General features: G+C 39.7%; 1 protein-coding gene across 3 annotated transcripts in view; it reads right to left on the bottom strand.

Moving 5' to 3' along the window:
- The window catches only part of KANSL1 (KAT8 regulatory NSL complex subunit 1), a 129893-nt gene that overhangs the window by 93676 nt on the left and 25221 nt on the right, over positions 1-10996 (bottom strand). Inside the window, exon 1 of one of the 3 annotated variants that reach the window (XM_004684053.2) lies at positions 10889-10974. The exons of the other annotated variants lie outside the window; for them this stretch is intronic. The gene's annotated coding sequence lies outside the window, so the exon portion shown is untranslated. Of the gene's footprint in view, positions 1-10888; positions 10975-10996 lie in introns of those variants that run through there. 3 annotated transcript variants of the gene reach the window in all.

Below are 10996 nucleotides of genomic sequence, written 5' to 3'. Positions count from 1 at the left end.
TCCAGAAAGTAAAACATACATACTGCATACCTACAAACTCTCCAGAAAGTAAAACATACATACTGCATACCTACAAACTCTGTACCTACAAATGAAAATCTTGCCTTAAGTACTCCAGGCACACAAGAATCACCTGGCATCCACCTTGCAAAATATTGGTAAGCTGCAGAAACTGAAGAGGAAGATTATAACCAGTCAAGAACCACATCTTCACTGTAAACAGAAGCAAAAATCAGACAGGAAAGAAAAGTTTGCCCATAATGTGGCTCCTACTAACCTCTTCCCCGCCATTACCTCATTACTCTACAAAAAGAAATAGGAGGAAGGGTAGTTAGGAAAGTGCACATGAAGTTATTGAAAACTCAACTGAAACTTGAAAATTTCATTATGGGAAATGCCAGGATAAGAAAATGGCCAAGTAGTATTCATGTAAGAGGAAATAGAATGGGAAAAAGCAAGACTGGGAAAACACAGAGGACATCATGGAGGTGGAAAAAATAATCAAGTTGCTTGAAATACAAAGCTATTTTAATAAAGATGTATAGAAAACAGTGGAAAGGTAGCTTAAAGTCAGATCAGAAATAGACAGTCTTGAACAGCCAGCTTGCACCAGAAAGTCATTAAAGGCTTTTCAAATGGGGAGTGACACATCAGAACGTACTTCAGAGAGACCAGTTAGGTAGGATGGATTAAAAGAAAGTAAAAAGGCAAAGGCCAATGAAGAAGCTAATGCATCATCCAGGCAGGATGCAACAAGAACCAAGGTGGTCATCACTGTAGAATGGTCACAGTTTCCTCTAAGCTTAAATCCAGGAATGGAAGGCACGGAAGTCTGCAGAAGAGCCAAAGAGAAACAAACAGAAAATGTCAACAAAGAACGCTCTCTTTTCTTCCTAACTCCATCTTTATGATGAAATCCTTCCATTTCCTTCTTATAAGTGAAATAATCAGATTTGGTGTATCTTTCCTCCTAACACTACCAGTGGGATACCTCAATCCTCAGTACACTGCGTATCTCTTTATCCTCTTACTTCTCTTGCTTTTTTCATGAGTCTAAAATGTCCAAGATGAGACAAAATATTAAAGCAAGTACATCGGGGGCATTAACCTATAATTCCCCCTAGATTCCTAACTCTACAATCTTTACAAACAGAGGCAGCTTCTACCTGCAAGGTCATTTTCATAACTGTTAGGCCCCAAACTTAAAGCCTTCAATACTCAGTAACTCAACAAAAACTTTCCTATGCCATTCACATCATTTTCTTCCTTCTTAAAACTATACAATGCACTTAAAGTCACCATTATTCCATTCAAATGATCCAAATACCCCCTAATTGTCAAATTATTATTTCTATTTCCAAGACAAGCAAAATTCCTTAGCATCATTCTTTTGCTCACTAGGTTTATTAGGAGCTTGGTTCACAGAAAGCACTCAATGACTGGGCTACAGCAGTCAAAAAAGACTGAGTGAGGCAGGCCTCCAAGCTGAAGTAAGGCTTTGCTCAACAGTGTAAGATGAGATACTAAATAAGAAACGACACAATGGAAATATTGGAGAAAGGTTTAGGAGATGATCCACATAACTTGGATAATCAAAGAAGCTCAAGTACAGCTTCTCAAGAAGAAAGCAAATTTGTAATAAAGTATGAACAGCTACATTATGGGATATACTGGAGAAGTGTTTCACGTGTAGACAAAGATGTTATGGAATATACATTAAAGAATAGGAAATAAAAAATGTTTAAAATATTTATTTATGCATCCAAGAAATGGGGTATAGGCCAGAGATACAGGGTGTGAGAGGATTCACCAGAAAGCAAAACAGGCGGACTGACTGAAATACACTGCTGAGGGGAGTAGCGTGTGAAACAGGAGAGGTCTGCTGTGCCATGTGGGTCACTTCCCTGGCCAGGGATGAAGTCACGCAGCAGTGACTAGATAGCTTAATAAAATTTTGATTATAAAACACAAAAATAACGTGGACCTCACCATTCCAACCCTTACCACTTTTCCATGCCCACAGAGCTTCTCAATTGAAAAATATAATTACTAAGGGAATCATAATTCAGATTAGAGTATAGGTCGTTATTATGACTGTTACTCACTAACATTAGTTCTGTGTCAAATCACTGTGCTGTTTTACACATAGCTCTCATTCAATATTCCCAGTAACATTAAGGCAAGTACCATTATTCTCATTTTATCAGTGAGGAAAGCTGATGCCCAGAAGTTAATATGCCCAATATTACACAACTACTAAATGGCAAGGGTAGGATTTCAATTCAAAAGTCTAAACTTTGAACTACGACACTGAATAGTTTGAAATTACCCTCAATTGAAAGGGTCTTAAATACTAGACACTAGATTGCAAACTGTATAGTCTTTAGAGGAAAAGTCAATGAGGGATAACAGCTTCCTGAGGCTCTCCCATAAACATTTTATTAAGATACCAAGAGGGGCCTCCCTGGTGCTACCATGGGTTAAGTGTCAGCACTATGAAGCTATCAGCAGCCACTGCAACACAAGTTTGATCCCAGGTCAAGGAAGCAAACCCATGTGGCACAGCAGACCTCTCCTGTCTCACCCACTGCTCCCCTCAGCAGTGTATTTCAGTAAATCCACCTTTTCTGCTCCTCACTCTGTCTCTGGTCAATCTTCTCAACCCCTGCATCTCTGACCCACACTCCAGGCTCTTGTATGCATAAATAAACCTTTTTTAAAAATAAAAGGCCAAGAGGATTTAAGAAAGGCACTAAGTGCCTACTAGGATGACAAGGACAAAGACACCATAGTATAATCAGGGAATACCTGAGGACTTTGAGGGACCTTCCCACAGGATGAGAAATGGGTGGAGTCAGGAAAGGCTTGCAACCATTAACAAACATCTAGGTTGAACAGTAAGAAAGACTAGGACTAGAGTCCAATATAGCCCACACAGCTACTTCAAGCATCCCATATCCAAAATCCATTCCCTGGATGGGAATACCAAATACAAAACCAATTCCAGCCCTTCGACATTCCTTATATGAGCAAAACTTGACTCCAATCATGAACACTGATTCACTACAGTAGAGCTCTCATTTAAACATGACCTGATGCAAGCCATGAATAACATATAGGAGTTTGTGGTCTAAGGCTGGAGACACCAAGAATTATAGCAGTTTCATTAATGCCAAAGATAAGATAGAACCAGGCTGAAAGGTAAGCCTGGCTGACAAAGAACTTTTACTCTTTGGCTTGAAGGGAGCAGGAAAGACTTACAGAAAGAGATCACATTCTACCTGAATTTTGTGGGCTGAGGTTGGGTGTCAGTAGGTAGAATGATGAAGATGGGGTGAAAGTGCCTATCTTCTACCACTTTCATTCCATGCGCAGTTCAGAACTGCATTATGTACCACAGTAAAATTCAGGCAGTAATAATCTCCCAACTGTTCTTTCTTCCTGGCTCAGCAAGCCTTCAATCTAGACTCCACTACCAATATGATTAGAAAGAAAGGAATAAAGGAGGAAGAGAAGAGGGAGCATGCACCTTGTGTAAAATCCTGTCTCTAGGGTAACTTTCCACACAGCCTGTATATGCCACCCACCCTTTTTGTCTTGTTTTTTAATCTCTTTATCTGCTGCTCCCCTCCCCTTAAGTGCAGTCTCTTCTCTAATTTGTTTACACTCCAGATATCAGATTTTTTCTTTTTCTTTTAAAGATTTATTTATGTATTCATACAGAACTGGGGTACGAAGCCAGAGGTGCAGGTGCGGGTGAGAGGCTTCACCAGAGACAGAGTGCGGAGCAGAACAAGCAGATCAACGAAGTACACTGCTGAAGCGAACAGCGGGCAGGTCAGGAAAGGTCTGCCATGGCATGTGGATCACCTCCAGGGCCAGGGATCGAACTCACACTGAAGAGGCCGCAGCCAGCTTGCAATGCTGCGTCCTAACCTGTTGCGCCACCATGGAGGGCTCCAGATATTGTATCTTATTTACAGTTCCAGGCTCTTCTACACCCTTGCAATATTTCTTATGCTGCTCTTTCTTTTAGAGGTTCATCACCAAGGTCACATGCTCTTTCTTTTAGAGGTTCATCACCAAGATCACATGCTTTTTCAAGAAGTCTCCACTGATTTCAGGTTGAGTTAAGGTCTAGAGTCTTATCCTCACTCGCACAACACCCCAGACAACAAACAATTCATGTTTTTAAGATACACTTCCAATTTCCCTTTCTTTCTTGGACTATATACTTCTTAAAAGAGGGGTAGTGGCAGGTTTTGTCTCTATTCCTTTCATGTTTGTCTTCCATGTGTTTGGCTCATGTTAGCTGACATGAGCCTTCTAAGTTGAATGCAGGAGATGTAGATCAACCATGGTGTTAATGGGAATGGCTGTTCATAAAGTACCAACAACCTCACAAGGAAGAGACATCAATCAGCTAAGTCTACTAGAGTTCATCTACCTCAAGTTCCAGTTATTTATGTTTTCCAAGCATCTGGCCTCAAGGACAGCACTTTTTAAGTGTACTTTTTAAACTACTATATTTGGTTACTTAAGTCTTTTGAAGGCAATTGCTAACAAAATTTTAAATGCAATTACCAAAACTAACACCCAGTGACTGCACTTCTAGAAACCTATCCAACACAAATATTCTCACAGACACACACAATCCTTACATTGAGGCCTGTTTAAGACAAAAAAGGGGGGGAAGCCTCTAAACTTAAACAAGTTAGAATGTTATGCAGCTTAAAAAAAAGTGAGCGAGAACTGATTTACATGTTGATATGAAAAACACCTGACACATAACTAAGTGGGGAAAATAGCCCCATAACAAACACAACCCATTTCTGTTTAAAAATATATAAAAAGAAACTTATTCTAAAGGATGATTACATACCAGAAAATTTATTGGTATTTATCATACATCTACATTATCACTGAATTCTAATTTCTTACCAGTCTAGCTTACAAAAGGCAAAGAAAGAAGAAGTATATTTTTATCTTATCTTTTTCTATATATCAGGACAATCCTAAATTGGAAATTTCTTGAAGGGTCCAAGCAATTTTAAAAGCAGACAGGTTATTTGGGGATATAAAGTAGGAACGCCTTGGTTAAATCTACCTTATTCCTTTAATGAATTAATAATAAAAATTATAACTTTTGCATTGCCAGGAAAATGTTAAAAGTTAACTCTAAAGCCTTTCTTTCATTCCCTTGGAGAAGCCAAAGAAAAAAGTAAAAGGTAAGTGGTAAATCAGTAACTTGAAGAAAAAGCAGTCCATTTTTTTGGATATATGGTTAAGGTCTTCAAACACCTTCTACTCTCCATGGCAACATGCTGACAGTTATTGAAACTTTGTTGACAGTTTCACTGAATGAAACTTATCAAGCTAATATTTCTATAAAGCCTCTATACCAGCAGTTAAAGAAACTAAATGAATCTGGGTTTCGCCTCTATCCTCTGGTGGAAATGCTATTCTGCAGTCACAAAGGCCAAATGGCAAGGAGCAAGAGAAAGCTTTTATCAGGTTTTCAGCAAACTGGTTTGACTTTTTGTTTTTAATTCCTCCTACACTCCTCCCCCAACCCACCCCCCAAATGGAATTAACCAGGTTTGGTCTTAAGCTGGGCCCTGGTGGCTCAACAGGCTGGGATGTGGCAGCACTCTGTAGATCTTCGCAGCTACTGCAGCACCACCAGTTCAATACCCAGCTGGGGAGCTGACCCACATGACGCAGCAGACCTTTCCTGACCCACCCACTACCCCACTCAGTATCTGCCTGTTCTCCCACTGCCTGTTCTCCCACTATGTCTCTGGTGAGTCCTCTCACCGCCCCCCCCCCACATCTTTAGCCTGTACCCCAGTTCTTGTATGCATAAATAAACTTTAAAATAAAAAACAAAATCTGCTGTACTTAAATTCACAATGAGACTTCATTTGAGAGTCCTGGTTCAGGTAACAAGAACCAGAGTTTTTGATAACATTTAGATCAAAACTGCACTGAATTTCCTCCACCTTACATTTTCTGACTCTCAAAAGCTTGGGGGGAAAACTCTAATTCTAATATAACTGAGAGCAAAAGTGAGAAAAAGGACAAGTTTGGAGTCAACAATAAAGTATCTAGTTAAATAATTCCCTAGTAGAGTAGGGAATTCAAATGGAGCTAACCTAAAATTTCAAAAAAGGAAGACTTGCACGAGATAAAAGTTTACGCTATACTACGCCACTGGGAAAATACCACTACCCAGTTGGAGAAACAAGAATTTAAAAGGTTTCCACCATAAAAAGCTTCTTTAGGGGCTCTCCCTGGTGGCACTATGGTTAAAGCACTGCATTATGAAGCGCTCCAAAGCCACTGCAGCATGAGTTCAATCCCCAGCCAGGGAGCTGATCGGAATGGCAGATCTCTTCTGACCTACCCGCTGCTCCCCTCAGCAGTGTACTTTGTCAATCTGCCTGTTCTGCTCCCCACTCTGTCTCTGGTGAATCCTCTCACCGCTTCTGCACCTCTGGCCTGTAACCCAGTTCTGTAAGCATAAATAAATAAATAAATCTTTTAAAAAAAAAGCTTCTTTAGCATAAAGGTTTATTAAAATCTTCATGTACAATCATTAATATTTTCTTTCAGACTTGTTTTATATTCACAAATGAGTTATATATTCTTTGAAGGTAGTTTCCTCATACACTGTTGAGTTCTAACTACCTTTATCCTATAAAAAAAAAAAACCTTAAAACATAAACCAAAAAGTCCATTTTAGTCTTTTTTGGTAACTCAAACCTACTGGCTTATATTCTCACACATATCCTGTCCTACATTCTAAGAAACAGACACATAGCATCAGGTAAGAACAAATAATAGCAAAACTGTAACTAACAGTAGCCTTTCCAACTTTAAAAGACTGGTTCCCACCAACCACAACTCTCCCCTCAATCTGCAGTAAAACCCAAGGAGACCCTTACCTCCTACCTCTTCTTGTGTCCTTCACGTTGGCAACCTCTAGTACAGTGGGATGTTTGTCTTTTCTAATCATTATGAGTTTTGAGCTCATATTTCCAAGAATGGTAAATACAAGTACTAGGGAAAGTATTTTGTGTTTAGGATGTTTACACTCTGGCAGGAATATTTTGGCTTAACTTTTAGTATTCTCAGAGGCTAACTTACAATTTATTAAAGAGAAACTATAATTTAAATGTACACCTTCAAAGGAACATGAAGACTCAAAAACTAGGAGACTTCCCTGCTGGCCCAGGGGTTAATGTCGCAGTACTATCAAGTATGAGTTCTTTAATCACTGGCCAGGGAGCTGGCCCACAAGGGGCAGCAGACCTCTAGCCCTGCTGCTCCCCTCAGTCAATCTGCCTGTTCGGCTCCCTACTCTGTCTCTGGTGAATTCTCTCACCCCTCCCCTCCACCCACACACCCCAGTTCTCATACACATCAATAAAAATAAATCTTTTGAAAAATTATTCAAAATTAGGTGAGAAATAATCAGGCAATTTAAAAAACTAGTAATAATATATATAATAAGACCCCAAAACCAGCCTTAACAGAAATTTACAAAGTGTTAAAAGTCCTATTTTAGGGAAAGGGCTGGTCCAAGTACTCTGCTCTTGATATAGTAGGCAGGCCAGGTGTTTGGGGCCATCTTGCTTGTGGTCAAAAAGTGACAATGGAAGAGTTCTAATGTAAAACATTTCCTGACAATCTAACCCATCAGGGGAGAGACTTACTTAAGACAGAGGAAAAAGGGCAAAGGAAAAGTCATTTAAAGCTAAATAAACCACTCAATGATGAGGTTTGCTCTGGGGCAATCAACCTAAGACTATCATATACTTGGTCTTCACTACTCCCCCTTACCAGCCTCAAGGAAATGGAGATATCCTTTGGGTTAAAAAAAAAAAAATTAATTTAGAAAAATCTCTTTTTAGGAAGGAAGCCTTACACCTACACCAAGCCCCACCAATGAAGCCAAATATAAAAGTACTACTCTTTAAAATGCAAGATTTTCAATGACTTTTGTTAAGAAAATCCAATATAGAATAATATATTTTTAAAACATTTAAGATTTGCTTTTTTTTAGTATAATAAGTTCTGCTTACAAAAAGTTTCTAACTAGAACCACTCACTAGTAAAATACTTCTCAAACCAGCATTACCAACAATAATGGCCTGGGGTTTACAGATTAAATGAGTCAGGTTATATCAAACGTAACAAATCTAAAACTTGTTATTCACTTTAAAATACAATTAAAATCTGTGGTCAACCCAATAAAATCCAGAGGATGTTGAGACACTGGTTACAGTGTAACATTACTAGAGATGAATGAGTATTAACAGTGTTAGAAGAAAAAAAAAAAAAGTAAATTTTTTTCCTTTCTTCTCACCGTGATAAAAATGCACAAGTGAATTACGTTTCACTCATTTTCTAGCTTCCAGAATTTTCCTGAACAAAATGACAAGTCACCTAACAATCAAACAGTGCTCTGCAGGTTTAAGCATAGAAACAACAAGTGTAGGCAGGAAGAAAGAAAAATCAGACAAAAAAAGTTTAACTTCACTTGGGTAAAGCAAAAAAAAAAAAAAATCAGATACTCATGTTCTGAAAAGTCCCTCAGACAAGATGCAGGAACACTTCTAAATACTTAAGAGTCATACAGGTGGCAGGACCAAAAACCCACTCTACCTCAAGTCTTCTATCAATAGTTAATTTATCACTCTTAACTGTTTAAGGCAGAATGCCAGCTTCACCATAACACAGATGTTGAAAATTTTGGAGGCATCTAATGTCTCCTCCTCCAACTAGTACATACTTGAGAAATAAAGCATTAACCACCTCGAATCAGGAGATAATGAACAAATATATCAAATATGTTAAAAGTGAAAGGAATTCCGTACTTTGGATAAACCTAGTGGAAATCCAAATCAGAATTCCATGACTGAGGGTAGTTATCTCACAGTTATAATACAGTTCTTAAATTCCCAAGTGATGAGCATTTTTACCTTTCCTTATTTTTAGAACTACACATCACACTGCACATATCACATGACATGATGTAACTGTTAGCTAAGAAAATGGCACAAACCACTGAATATATACATGGTAAGGGGAAACAAATTAATGTATACTTAAAATTACTACATTTCATGTTACTTAAAAAAAAGTTTAACTTACAACAGATTTTTCTTCTAATTGGAAAAGCAGCTAGTAGCCTCGGTAGAAACAACAGAAAAATGTACTTGGTGTTTTATAAAAGTTTACCTATTATGGGGAAAATTGATATGAAGATAGATACTAGCGCAACATTCTTCTAAAGCTACAAGGTTAAAACCCAAAATTATCTGGATCAAAACCACAACAGAAGCACTAATGAAATTCCTTTAGGCAGAAAACAGTTATTACTCAAAAAACAGTTTTAACTGACGAGTCTGCAAATGGGCAGACTATGTTAGAAAAGCAACCAAGCTACTCTATGCGGGGAGGGGGAGGGTTGAGGGGAAACACACCCACTTAAATCTTTTGTAAACAGTTGTACTTCAAATGACCCCAAAAGGCAGGTAAAACAGAACTTACAATTATGTGAAACGGAAAACATATTTCACGTACTACTTTACATACTTCAAAGTGCTTTTGCGACGAAGTTCAGTAACAATCTATATCATGATTATGCAAGGCTAAGATTATGTAATTTTATCGTTTATTATGAATGTTCTCCGACTCTAAAACTAAAACGTTTTGATATCTCCAATGGGGAGGGGGAATTTCCTTTGGGCTACAATTTAAAAATACAAACACACACCCCAAAATAAACAAAAAAACACAATGATTGCTAGCCACGTGACAAAGGGGATGGCAACACCAGGATTGTGAATGGAGGGGAGGGAAGCCAGGCTGGAGGACTAGGGAGATTTCGCCGAACTTTGGGGACCACGGGATTCGGGTCCACAGACCCTTACGGAACCAAACTCTAGCCCTATGAGTTGTATTGTTAACACTCACAAGTACAATTTTATTACTAGGTCACGAAAAATGCCCCAGTGACCTCCAGGATAAACGGGGGGAAATACGGAGGTGGAGGAAAGAGAGCAATTTAAAGTGGCGCCATCATGTCACCCCTTTACCCTAAGGCAATCAATAAGCAATAGTTAAGTAAACGTGTTTCTTAAAACACACACACACACACACACACACAGTAATCTCGACAATAGAAAACAAAAGGATTTTTAAGTAAAATATGAGCGCAGCGTTATTTATCGTACGTAAAACCACCAAACTATTTGCTGAAAATCAAAAGACCGTCAGCCGGAAAACAGGCCCCCAAACTCACTTAAAAGCAAATAAATGCCTCTTCCTCTTCAGTTTAAAAAAAAATTAAAAAAAAAAACCCGTCCGCCTGAAGGAGAGTAGATCGGAACACGTAAGTGACCTCAATTCATAAGCAACAGAATTAATAAATAAATGAAACAAATAAGCTCCCACTAAACAATCGGAGTTGTGATACACACCGTGAAACGCGCAAGATGTGCGTTCCGAGCACAGAAAGGCCTCTACGGAGAAGTTCAGGGAGAAACAGAGTTTGTCTGGGGGGTTCACAGGGATAAACCGTGTTCTCGAGGCCACATTTTTAAATAGAACGCCAAGGGGAAGGCTGGCGAACGCGGCGGCAGCTGGTGGGGAAGGGCCCCCACACCCCCGCCCTTGGGGCGACTCCCAGCCCCGGGCCCGCAGCGGGGAAGCCCGGAGAGGCCATTTAAAGTTCCGGGGATTTTTCCTGCCCTGCCCTGCCTTTCCAGTTACAACTAACAAAGAGAGGGAGAAATGGGAGCCACAGGGAGAGCGAGGAGAAGGAGAAAGGGCAGCGGGAGGAGGAGGAGGAAAGAGCAGCAGCAGCAGCAGCACCTACCACGTGATGGAGGAGCGTAGCCCGGGCGGATTCGGCCCCACAAAATGGGCGCAGTTTGCAAACAGCCCCCGGCCTGGGCGCCGAGGGCCGGCGGCGGCGGCGGCGGCG

Source organism: Condylura cristata, unplaced genomic scaffold (genome assembly GCF_000260355.1).
Source record: "Condylura cristata isolate star-nosed mole 26May11 unplaced genomic scaffold, ConCri1.0 scaffold00017, whole genome shotgun sequence".
Lineage (NCBI taxonomy): Eukaryota > Metazoa > Chordata > Mammalia > Eulipotyphla > Talpidae > Condylura > Condylura cristata.
The sequence above is the reverse complement of the archived record's forward strand: the minus strand, read 5'-3'. Positions and strand labels throughout refer to the sequence as shown.